Here is a 13,607-nt window from a genome sequence, read left to right on the forward strand (position 1 = left end):
TTACGCACAAACACACATAACATTAAAGAAATTTCCTTAAAGCAACAACAAAAGTTCGCGTCTATATCAGCGATCCGGCTCAACTTTACATTGCGTTCTGTGGGCGGGATGCTCGCCTGCACATAATCGCGGGCACTGATTGGCTGCTGCGCTGGATGCTGTGCGTCAATCAATCTCGGCAAGAAAGAGATCTTATAAGCGAACTTTTATAATAACTATAATAACAAGTAACAGCCTTTTTAACATTGCCATAATGATGAATAATGAATATTTAATATTTTTATTTTGTTTTATGTTACTTTTGATATATGATTTTTTTCAACCACTAGCTAACAGTGACTTTAGGGGGCCCTCTGCTGGCCACGATGCCCTTTGCAATTGCAAGTGTCGTTTAATGGCTGGGCCGGCTCTGATTTTGAATGTAAGTCAATGACGCCTTCTGCCGGTTGGGAATACCAAGATGGCCGCTCGAACTCTGTACTGGCTTCACCTCTGGCCGTTACATTAAGCGTTCTATGCCCAATCCAGAAATTTATATAGAACAGTGCGCAGAAGCAATACAATTCAGATTTACGTTTCCTGTTTTGTGTTATGATTCTGACGTGAAGTCAGCCCTTATAAGCTGTATATATTAACATAGGCCAGGGGTCTCCAACCAGCAAGGGCTCCCACAGTGATTAAAACTTTCTGGAGGGCTACTTTTTCATATTTTCTATTAAAAAAATATTTTTGTTTAACTTGGTTATTTTATTTTATTATTATTTTTTTTAAATATTAACATACATATAAGAAACCAAGCTAATATAAAAATATATAATAAATAAATACTCAATTTGAGGCTGTTCATAGAGGCAACACACAGATTCTGTGCAGGCCACCGGGCACCATGTTAAAATAGCCCGTATAGCAGGGCTATTCAATTAGTTTGTCATGAGGGCCAGTTCATGAAAAGCATCACAAATGAGGGGCCGAAGATATAACAGTGATGTAACGGAGATATACATTTTCCTACATTTAAACATACTAATGTTTTATTTTGAAACTACATAAAAACAAAATCAGTGCATTGTACAATAGCCTTTTTCTACAAACATGTATTTTGAGACTGCATTCAACAACATTAGTGCATTGTTAGATGTCAAAGTAGAATTTTCTACATCCAGACATGTTCATATGTTATTAATAAATATTTTAAATTAATAAATATTTTTAAAATTGCATAACAACATAAGTGCATTGTAAGATGCCCAAGTAAGCTTTATTCTACATTTAAATAGGTAAATAATCCATATCACACTCATTGAGAATTTAACTTACTGACTTAAGTACACATAACAAAACAGTTTATAATATGGAACATAATTGTTTTATGCTGTTTTTTGTCAAAGCTAATTATTACAGTAGCCCTATTTAAGCTACAACAGCCATCTTAATGGTAACACTTTATTTTACGACCTGCAAAGTACCGCGTAATTAAACCGAATTTACAGCGTACCTATTTGTAACAACAGGGTACTTTTACAGTACGTACTTGTAGGTATAAGGGAACAATATGTTAAGTTTGGGGTAATAAGTGGGTAAGAATATGAAGAATTATAAATTATTAATTATAAAGTATTTTATAACAACTGGGTACCTATTGTAATATTACGTGGTATGTATGACTTAGTCAAGTCTATGGGGAAATTATGTTTTATTTTTTATTTTATTTTATTTTTCATATTGACTACTAAATGTTGTATACAGTCGATGTCTACGAGCCACTTCGGCAAATAAATATAATAGCACATCACTTTTATTTTAGTAGCCTATATTTTTTTTAATAACAAAAGTCCAGCTGATTTAATGTGGTTATCTATTTTTTAAGGTAAGTACAATAAAAATAGCAACTTATTCCCTATTTACCAGGAAACTCTTACATTTTCGGACATATTTGAAGTGGTGCTTTGAAATTTATTTACTTTTATTTCAAATTACACAATAATGACCACAAAGCAGCACGCTATATGTTTATTTTTAATAGGTGTTATCGTAGAATAAAACTTTGCAACATGTGTAAACACAAGTATTTTAGCCAAATATAATTTATGCAATGGCAAACCAGAATGAAACAACAGCAGATGGGTATCCAGCTCCGGCTAAAGCAAAAGACGACTACATGCGTAGGCTACTGCGCAGGTGTAGAGCGCGCGGCCATCTGCAGGAGGTTTGCTGGAACGCGATCCTGAGGTGAAATTTCTTTAAGAGGTTTTAAAAACTTTCTACACTGTGGAGTACGGCTGCGAGTGATGTGAGCAGGATCCACATGCTGAATAAGGTAACTGGTTTTGTTAATACATGACTCACGTATTTCAAACAATGTTTTTTCAAGAAAGTTTAACAGTAGCAGCAGGTTAGCTAGCACATAAATTAGCCTTAAGTTAATAACTGGCTCAGAAAACAGAAAACTCAGTTTTTTGTCAAGTCACAGTGAAGAAACATTTACTGAAGGCTTTCATTTATGTTTTTTATATGTAATGCAGAACAGCATTTGTGAGACGACATCAACTCAACATCCGAGTGGACAAGAACACCAACAGAGGAAGCCAGCCGCAAAAACAACGAAAAATTGTCATGACTTTTTATTTGAAATAAAAGTTATGTGATTATAAACATTAAGTGTTGGCTTAATTATAGTGTTTTAAAGATGTTTTGAAATAAGTTATTTTAAAATAAAAATAACAATATTCTGTATGTTTATAGTATTTACCCTATAACATTTATAACAAGAGGTGAACAAAGCACCACTTTAGTTTACAGCCTGCAAATATGAGAGTTACCTGGTAAATACACAGAACAAGGCTGTAACAAGCGCCACTTTAATTTACAGCCCGCAAAAGTAAGAGTTACCTGGTACATACACAGAACAAGCGGGGAATAAGCCCCACTTTAATTTACACCCCGCAAATATAAGAGTTACCTGGTAACTCCTGTATACATATACAGATCAAAGGTACAAGTTGCTAATATTTTTATTGTGCCGTTGTATTTTGTTTGCCGACGTGGCTTGTAGACATCAACTGTAGGCTATACAATACACTTCATCAGGTAAGTAGCATATATGAAAAAAAAAACATATTACACATAGACCATATTACCCATATACGTGGGTCGTACATACCACGTAGTATTGCAGTGGGTGCCCTGTAGTTGTGAAATACTTAGAGAATAGTTTTCCATATATTCTTGCCCCCTTGTTGCCCCAAACTTAAAATATTGTTCCCTTATAACTACAAGTACGTACTGTAGAGGTACTCTGTTGTTACAAATAGTAACGCTGTAAATTCGGTTTAATTACGCGGTACTTTGCGGGTCGTGAAATAAAGTGTTACCATCTTAATAACTGGCAAACATTAGGCTACCTTCTAATAAAACAGAATATGTTTTTAGATTTCGCAAGAGGAGTGAAATCAGGTGTATGTTTGTCAGCGCGATACGCGTAAAGTGGTGCAGGTGCTGGGCTGTGAGCGATTGGCGCTGTTGCTCGTTTTAATTGCATTCTTGTGTGAGAACGATGACTCGCATAATATTTGAGCATTTTTGTCTACTTTGAATTTTGGAGAAACTTTTTGTCTAGTTCACAAAAGCGTTTCAACGAGTTTCCTTTATTAAGACATCTAACGTAAATGTCATTGTGGATAAGCAAGTCATTGAGCTGACATATCAGACAACAATTGTCGGGAAAGGCAGCGTTTTTAAGCTGGAAATACAACAAATAAAGTTAAAACAGCCATAGAGACCGGTCTCTTAACTCACCACTGTCAGCTGTTGCATCTTGAGACGCGGGCGCGAGCGGGGGAGGCGATCGCGTTGAACTTGTGGACCAAAGCGCGAATATAAACAGGTGACACAGCTGCTTGCAACAGTCACGTGACTCGCACTCTGCAGCTCATGCTGTATGAAACAGACGCACGCGCATCAACTCGGAACTGTAGGGCCCGTTGTCTAACTTACTACATTTATTCTAGAGATGTCTTTTTTACAGACTGCATAAAGGGCCGAATCAAATTACCTGGGGGGCCGGGTTTGGCCCACGGGCCGCCAATTGAATAGCCCTGCCGTATAGGCTAAGCTAATTAATATAAACTAGAAATTCTATCAGTTACATTCCAATTTTTTTGTAACACAATATAACAAAGGAAGTATTTTTATGCATCTGAGAAGTTGATTGTGATGAGACGCAAGGAAGGCTAAACTAGTCCAGTAATGTATATTAAAGCTTCTCACCTTAAAACAGCTTTACGAAATCAATGGAAATTTATGCTGTATTCTGCTATAGTTGTCCTCTTCATTTTAGAATCTCGCTGATATAAAAGTCTGAAAAATCATTTAAGAGTAGCCTACAGCTGTTTTCTCAAGTTCACTTTTTCAATAATATCTGGTTATTTTTGCTTTAATGAAGCTGGTGTGTGATATGTGATAGCACCTCCCAGTAGCCAAGGTTTTCACAAATTGTGCACAGTCCTAAACAGGCCAGTCAAGTTTCCTTCTGAATGGCTTCTGTAGATAAGATTAAAGCAACACTAAAGAGTTTTTTTTACCTTAAAATAACATTTCCAAAAATGTTTCAGTCGCTCATCCACTCGAAACAGGTTCACATTCGCTTTGCAGCCCTCTATCGGCCAAAACCGCACTAAAGAAGTTTCTAACCGTCGGGTCGCGGTCCTGTAGTTCGAGTGAAAACGCTTAGGTTACTCACGTAACCCCGGTTCCCTGAAATAACGGGAACGAAGCATTGCGTCAGTTAGCTGACGCTATGGGGGGAAACTCCTGTTTACTCCGTGACTGAAGCCTATTGGTTAACGTCTGTACAAAGTACAGACCAATGACGTTTGAACCCGCGCGCGGGAAGTACACGTCCTTATATAAGCGCGGTTTAAGCGTCAGGAGCTCATTATTATTCGACTGAAGCGCGCAGCCGAATACACTCGCTGCGTAGACGTTTGTAGCACGGCAAGTGACGCAATGCTTCGTTCCCGTTATTTCAGGGAACCGGGGTTACGTGAGTAACCTAAGCGTTCCCTTTCAATACGGTTCACTTCGCATTGCGTCAGTTAGCTGACGCTATGGGGGAACGTAATCCCATCACGCCGTGCATACACAACGTACAGAAGTGCCTTACCGGAGAGACACTGCGTGTGGCCCTATACCCGGCATATTCACAGCTCACGAACGGCCGATCTGACTATAATATGCGGCAGAACGGTTCGTAGCGTGGGATTATACAGATACCAATAGTGTGAACCCAGGTGCGCCCTCGAGCGCATCGGGATGCATATAGGTAGTATTATAGTGCACAGATCGGTGAGCTGTCCAAGCGCGCCGTAAATGTGTATTGACTATAAATTGCACGGGCACAGGTGAACACTTGAATACATCGTGAATGCATATAGATGAATCAGAGTGTTATAATGCACAGGCCGGCAAGATTCTCAAGCGCGCCGTCATGTGTTCTGATAATAAGTTGTGCGCACACGGGTGAACCCTTCAGTGCACCGTGAATGCGTATAGATAAATCAATGCACAGAACGCGCCGTGAATGTGTACAGATATGATTGATGAACGTACGGTGGGCACTCAACGCACCGTGAACGTACACAGATGAACAACAATGTATGTATGTGTCACAGCCGTGTATACAGATGAGCTTTTCCGAGCGCATCTTTAGTGTATACCGAAATGTTGTAGCGTGCATATGTGAGCTTCTCTAAGCGCACGGTGGACGCATATAATTAAAACCCATATCGTGCATACAGGTGAGCTTATGCGGCGCACCTTTAATGCAACAAACCTCACTAGTGCGCGAAGCAGGGATGTCGAAGCTGTAAACTGACAACGTGGACGGCGGGGACCAGCCGGCCGTGTCACAAATGTCAAATGAGAAACTTCTAAGACCATGCCCGAGGATCTAATCCATACATGGAGTAGACTTCATTGTCACGGGAGGTGATAACGTCAACGATCCATAAATAACCTGTATTGACAGGTGCGCTAGTGAGTGATCTGTGACGCCGATGAACAGCTGATCGTCTGATGTACGTCAGACGTATCTGTCATACAGGACCTTGGACAGTTCCAGAGCGCTGCGCCTCGGGCACCGTCCGCATCTGAGAAATGACAGACTTATGAATAAAGTGGATGGTCGGTCATAAAAGCGTGGTTCGCTGTTATCACCGCCACATATATATATATATACGCAGGGGGAGAAAGCCGCCGTGCACGAGCCTCTGTAGTGAGGAGAAAGCTGTTCCACCTACAATTCGCGGGGGGAAGACTCTCGCTGTCACTAGACAGAATAGATCAGACTTTGCATAAGGACGCCTCGCGAATGGGGTCCTAGCAGCTCGTGTCAACGTGTTATAAGGCACGTAATGTAGGTCGTGTCCCACGGATGCAATCTCTGCACGCCCATCGTAACGGGTTAATATGTCTGCATCTTGGTAGTTAAGCACGAGATGCGTATCACTCTGATTGAACATAGCTTATAAAGCGATGCAATGAGTTTATAAAGGAGATGACTCGCCAGCTTGTACAGGGGGCGAGATCTCAGTCTGGTTCGGTAAATAATGAAACCACCGTAGTTTGCCCGACCGCATTATCACAATAACATGGTCGAGAGTGCTGCAGTGCTAAAATCATCCCCTTAATGGACCGTATGTACAGTACAAGGTGATTGATATGAGACAAACGGGCGTTCCACGCGCCGAAGGCTGATTGCCGTCGTAAAGCGTGTTCAACCCACAGCAGATGCTGGCGATCTCGTAATGGTAGCACTTCATGCAGCTGTGTGTAACTTAAGCATGAGCTTCCCGGCCGTCAGCTCGGGGCGGGACTTTTGCTTAGTCAAACTGAAGTGGACTTATTAACAGAATGCCACGATATTCAGTTTTCTGAGGCTCGTTAGAGGGGTACGTGAGCCCGTCTTAAACGAGATGCCGCGCGTCTGTCTGTGCGCGCGCGCGCTTTGAGTTTTGAAACTTATTGTGGCGGGTAGCAAGCTCACTTCAGGTTGATATTACCCTTAATATCTCCGAGTATTGGAGCAGAGCGGAGGTGTGAGCGTCTTCGGATCCGCTGATATAAATCAGCTGTATGGCCGAAAAACGTCATAAACCGCTTGGCTGTAAGCCTTTGAGTAGCCGTCCGGAGAGGGCGCGATTCAAATGCTTGGAGCCATGGAGAGGTCTGAGGCTGCGTCTCTCTAGGAAGAGAGAATGACAGCCGTAAGACCGTGCTCGTTTGCGCCGTCAGCATCGTAGCGGAGAAACTGAGGTGGGCTGCGAGCGAATTTGGCAGAAAAGTGTTAGAGACACCGTACAGCCGTGGGGTGTCAATACACAGTATATGGCCAAACCGGGTTTTTTTCGGCAAGCGTCGATAGAATTATGGACAGCGGGCCGTGTGTGCGTATTACCGATTGCTTGTCAGTAAGGCGAGAAAGTGTTTAGAGACACCGGACAACCGTGGGGTGTCAATACACAGTATAGTAAGCACGGAAATTACTCTTTTTAGAGGAATTCAATACCGTTCGCCACTATAGTGAGGTCGCATAACCAACAGTATTACTCAGTATGTTTTGGATAAACAGCACACAGAAAACATTTCAGGGCAGTCCAGCCGAGGCGCGACTTAACCCCTCTTCAGACAGTTCTATGTCGACGCAGCTGTGCTGCGAAGACCAGAGCTCGGCCGTTCAGCTGCACGAGCCTCAGTAGTGACGGTGACCCGAACGGCTCACGGAGCAGAGCAGTATGTCTAGGTGGTTTAATGTCAGACTGAACCCATCGCAGAGAGGAAGTCTGCCGTGAGGCCCGCGGTTTTGCCGTTTATTAAAAAGGGCAGAAAAAACGGGTATATAAGAATGTACCAATATTCAGCGCACTGATATAGGACGGGACTGAATAAAGGGAGGTATTCGGGCCTCAGTATGTTAAACAAATTCGTTCTGCCTCTGATTCCGTCTAAACCAGAGAGAAATGACCGGGCAGACTAGTAGTGAGCTTTCCGAAGTGAGATAGACTCAGGCCGGTTAAGCTCTATAATAAATGTTTTAGCGCTCAGATAGAGGCGTGTCCGCCCTATCGAGCAGACGAATGAGATCGCGCCGCTCCAGGAGGGGAGGGGCATGAAGCTCTGTTATCGTTGAAACTAGACAGCTGCATTTAGAGGCAGCGAGCCGTAAGACTGCGTGCTAACTACGCCGTTAAGAGATCTCACCACTGCGGGGAAAGGAGCGAGGGACTCCGCGAGCGTGGAGCACGAGTGGCTGTGCTATGACAGGAAACAGGGGCAGATCCGCCCGTGTTTGCTTGTCATATGCATCTTTCTAGTTTTACGGTTCCCCCGCTTGTTCATCTCAACAAGAGAGGAACGGCAGAGGGGAGCAGCAACACAGACAGAACAGCCATGCGTCATATAAACGGTATCACCCGATGCACTCGGGGGATTCATATGTGTCAGAGATTTCGCCACTGAATGTGAGAGGAGCGAAGGGACTCTGTAAGCATGAACGGTTGCGATGTGACAGAACACAGGGGGGGTTAGTCCGTGTGTGCAGGTCTATGCATCCATCTAGTCTCATGGCTCGCCGTGTGTTCATCCCGGGGAGAGAGGAACAGCAGGGGGAGCACGAAACATGGATAAGACAACCGAAGCATATAAGCGCGGTCCCGGTGTGGGAGGTGCCAGACCGGTGACGCGCTCGGGGAAATTCATAGCAGGGAGGCTCACTCAAGCCGCTGTGCTGGACGCTATTACAACAGCGCCTGCTCTTTTAGCTTACAGCTTTATATTAAAAATATTGATCTTACCGGGCGGCCGCAGGGGAGACCTCGTCAGGCAGTGTCCGCTGCACAGGGCTCGTACCACGGCAAGCGAAGGCTATCTTCGGTTCTCGGCCGGAAAGCGGCAGGGGAATACGCTAGACCTGGATTCTGCTGTCTTCGGTTCTCAGCCGGAAGGGCAGGGAAGACGCTAGGCCTGGACTCCGCTGCAGGGCTTTTGTCGACGGCGAGGTAAGGCTTCTTCTTCTTCGGAGCAGCGAGAGGTTCGCGCTGAAGGAGAAATTAATGAGCTCCTGACGCTTAAACCGCGCTTATATAAGGACGTGTACTTCCCGCGCGCGGGTTCAAACGTCATTGGTCTGTACTTTGTACAGACGTTAACCAATAGGCTTCAGTCACGGAGTAAACAGGAGTTTCCCCCCATAGCGTCAGCTAACTGACGCAATGCGAAGTGAACCGTATTGAAAGGGAACTACAAAAAATTGCTTTACGGCAGACCTACAATCCAATCAGAGCAGCTTTGCTGCAGTAGGCTAAATTATTTACGACAGTGGTAATGGACAATTCTGCTTCCAACCTGTTGGGGGAGCAAAGAGCAAAAACTCTTTAGTGTTGCTTTAATAGATATAGCCATGTTCATGTTATAGCATCACCTAGTGGTCAAGCATCGCTATTTCTAGCATGTCTAAAAAGTGTAGGAAAAAATAATAATTTCAGACCAAAGTATACCAAGGTTATAAGCAAAAGTAGCTTTTTCAAATCTTTGCACCAGTAGGTGGTGCTGTGCGAGACTGGGCATATTGACAGATCATGACAGTGATGACATTCCAATTTTTACATCAAACTGTGTACTTAAGATACAACCTCATGTTCATTGTGGCATGCTTTGCAGCATGCGTGTGATTGCACATTAAAATAAATATTTTGAAGAAATGGAAAACTTGCTAGAGGGGATCATTTATATGAGAGTTGTTCAAGAAGTGCAATAATGTTGTTGATGGCTTTTTGGCCAAAATGTTGATCAAAATGACTTTTTCATGTGATGTTTGAAGTGTAACATTTGGGAACAATTTCTTAGAAATATGTCATTTTTTTAAAGTGCATTTTAAGTGAATGTTCTATATGTTACTATTAGGAATGTTTATTAAAAAGAGTCTTTCACGTTTTTGCAAGAACAAACCTATTAAAAAGACAGAACAAATGGCCTTGAGGCTGCATCACATTTATTTGAATGTAAATGTTAATTGGTTTCACATTTTAATCAAGTTAATGACAGCCATACAGTAACTAACACTTTATATTTCACCTGCAGGATATTACATTCTTTTCGCATAAGCTCAGTTATTTTAATATTTCAGTGATATACTTTTATTATTTTGTTTTGTCCCCAATAAAATGTAAGATGTTAAACAGACAAGATTCTTCTTATTGTTATTATTTTAACCAGAGATAAAATTGAATCAAGTCTTATGGGGTACCATTTTGGAGTGTGATAAGTCTATAGAGGGTATGCATAGACGTCACTTTTCCACCTGACCACGCCGGAGCACGCCCCGTTGAGTGGCAAATGTTCAACAAAATGTCTGGTTTTCATGGCGGGTGCTGCGAAAATGCTAGTAAAACTGATTATTATCAGCTTACATCGAATTTAGTTGGACTTGATAGCAGAGGTGGACAATACATTTTCTAAGCATTTGTGCTTTATTAGGGTGTTTGTCTTGGGAAAAAAATTACTTCACTTCATTCTAAAGCATAGAATCATGCTGTGTATTCTTTAATATTGCATATTAAAATGTATTTAATATCTAATTAAAGTAAAATTGTGTACATTTTCTTCAGTAAAAGTACGTTAATGTACATAAAAATGTAATATAAAACAAAAACTTGTATTTATGAAATGTAATATAGAGTAAATATGATAATATTCTTTGGTATGTATGGTTTCCAAAGAAAAACACTGATAAAATACAAATACTTGAAAAAATAATTTTAAGTAGTGTCCACCCCTGCTTAATAGTGACACTAACAACTTATCAGTCAACCCACCTGTTGTATATGGACGTTGGCATGAACAATCTTTTTACTTCTCCTTTCTGTGTTTTTTGTGGCAGTCTGTAAAACGATAGCTCTGAATTCTTGTTAACTCTGTTAATTAGTACAATCTATCGCACAACATCTTTTTCCCAATTAGAAGCATTTTCCCCGTGTTTTTGCTGATTTCACACTGTACTCAAATGCTGCCACTCAGTGGGCGTAACGCAGTCATGTTCCATGAAGGTGACGTCACGTGCATACCCTTTATACAAAATATACAATATATTTATTTGATAATATCATGATTATATATGAAGAGTTTGGTTCCAAAACGCAATAAACACAATTTTTGAAAAAAAAAATGAGTTACTGCCTAAATCAGTATTATATCAGTATTATATCAGGTCAGTATTTGAAAGTAAATTCTTAATTTTACGCAAAATCCAATATCCGCCGTGTTATTCTGTCATCTTTTCTCCCCTTTTCCCCAAAACGCGATAAAAGCCACTCCTCCTTTTTTACAGAATGCAATTAATCCGCTCCAGAAATTACAGCGCACCATTCCACGCAATGTAAACAAACAATGAAAAAAATATTCGTTTTTATAATAAATCTTTGAAAATCAAGTTATGGATTTGAATTTTTTTTATGTTTTTATAACCTAAAGATGCTATGTGAAAGTTTGTAACAGAAAATAGTGGTTTTCATCTTGTCACTTTCTTGGTATAGAAAACATGTTTTTACCGAAATTTGTCAAAATGAATTTATTGCGTTTCGGAACCAAACTCTTCATATATATTGTACATATATATCATTGTACATAAGAGTTTCATTGCAAAACGAGATAAATCCATTTTTAACATTTTTGTCGAAACATGTTTATTATTTATTATGTTATCATGTTATTATTTTGTTTTATGGTGCTACTTAGCTGTACTTTTTAAGTTACAAAGGTTTAAATCAAAACAAAACAACTGCAGTTGAACTGATATTAATTGGAATGCACAACCAAAAAACAAGATTTCTGAAAAATTAAAAAAACGGGAGTTATCTCGTTTTGCAACAAAACATATATACTTGTTTAATCCAGGCAATGTTATATAAGCAAGAAAGAAATAAGCTTCTATTACCCTTTAAATGGCACACTTGAAGTCATCGCCTACTGGATTTAGAGAATGACAGAGCAGCAGACCAAAAGGGGCAAGTATGTTCAAATATATTCAGACAGTAAAATGTTTAAATGAAGTTTATTTAACTAAGTTCGGGAGGAGCATGGTCATGTGATCCAACCAATCAGCATGAAAATGTGTCTATAAATAGCTGTCCCTCATTTGGCTTCCAAATTCAGGATAATTATTTCATAAAGTCTTAGAAATCAATAATAATGGAGGTGTCAGTAACTTGATGTTTGAGCAATGCATTAAGGTAACCCTGAAGCTTGATTTCACAACTTATAGTTTTCATGACTTTGGAATAGTTAACACTCTGGGGTTGACTGCGGCAAAGAGATTTTGCAAAGAGATTTTGATTACTCTGCTGATTTTGAACATACAGATATGATTTATACATCATTTAAAACGTTAAAGTGTTTATTTTTTTTCTATCCACTCCCAATAAAAACAGAATGTTGTTCTTTTCGCAAAATTAAGAAAATAAACATGATGCGTAATTTGTTCTCTCTCCCTCAGTGAAGTCCTTTCAGAAACACGTCAGAAAAATTTACTCTAACTTAACGAATACTTGTCATAGAAACAAAAGATAAATGTCTACATAATGCTTGGAATGTCAGCTTTTAAATGATGTAAGTGAGATCGAAAACAGATATTGTCATTCGGTGTAAACTGTATTAGAAGAGAGAGATGTACCGTCTCTCTCCTGTTACCTGTTTATCTGCAATGAGATGAGATCGCCACACCCCCGCGCCATTGAAGTGAACGAGCAGAAACATCCATATGCATAACTCGTGCCTCCTGCAGTCAATGGATACGCAATCCACAATCCAGTCTCTCCATTCCTTGTTGTTTCATCCGAATGCACCAAACATGACATCTAAATCCTTATTTGCTTGCATATGTGTGTCAGTATCTCCAGACGCGAGTGTTTTCTTTGTTCTTCCGCCAAACATTTCACGCGATGGGAACGCACATACACAAACGCGAGTCAGGAAATTCGACGTGCTTTTTGGTATTCTTATAAAATATGCAATTGCAAAGGGTACAATCCTTATTTAGTTATGTCTAAGTGCAAATCTCCGCACAGCAAGTTTATTAAACACAGGATCACTCGCGTGTGCACACACACTGCTTTCATGATCAACACGTTAGGTAGTAACTTAATGGCGGCAGCTGTAAACAAACATTGATAAGTTTGTCACTCTTGTCCCTTGTTGTGTTTCTAATGATTACAAAAACACAAATAAGAGTCCAGACAACAATAGGCAGTTCTTTTGAGCTTTTTACTGCACAAAAGTAAACCTCTCGCTGGCCAACCAAACACTAACCACCCTGTGTTCGTTTTACAATGGCCAAACAGTACCTTTACCATGATTAGGCTACTATGGTTTTTAAAAGGCAACTTATACTTGTGAAATTAATAGAAAATATTTCTATGAAGAGTTTCGTTGCAAAACGAGATAACCACCGTTTTCTTAATTGTTCAGAAATCTCGTTTTTTGCTTGTGCATTCCAATTAATTTCAATGCAACTGCAGTTGGTTTGGTTTGTTTTGATTTAAACCTTTATAACTTAACAA

This window comes from Misgurnus anguillicaudatus, chromosome 16 (genome assembly GCF_027580225.2).
Source record: "Misgurnus anguillicaudatus chromosome 16, ASM2758022v2, whole genome shotgun sequence".
NCBI classification, from domain to species: domain Eukaryota; kingdom Metazoa; phylum Chordata; class Actinopteri; order Cypriniformes; family Cobitidae; genus Misgurnus; species Misgurnus anguillicaudatus.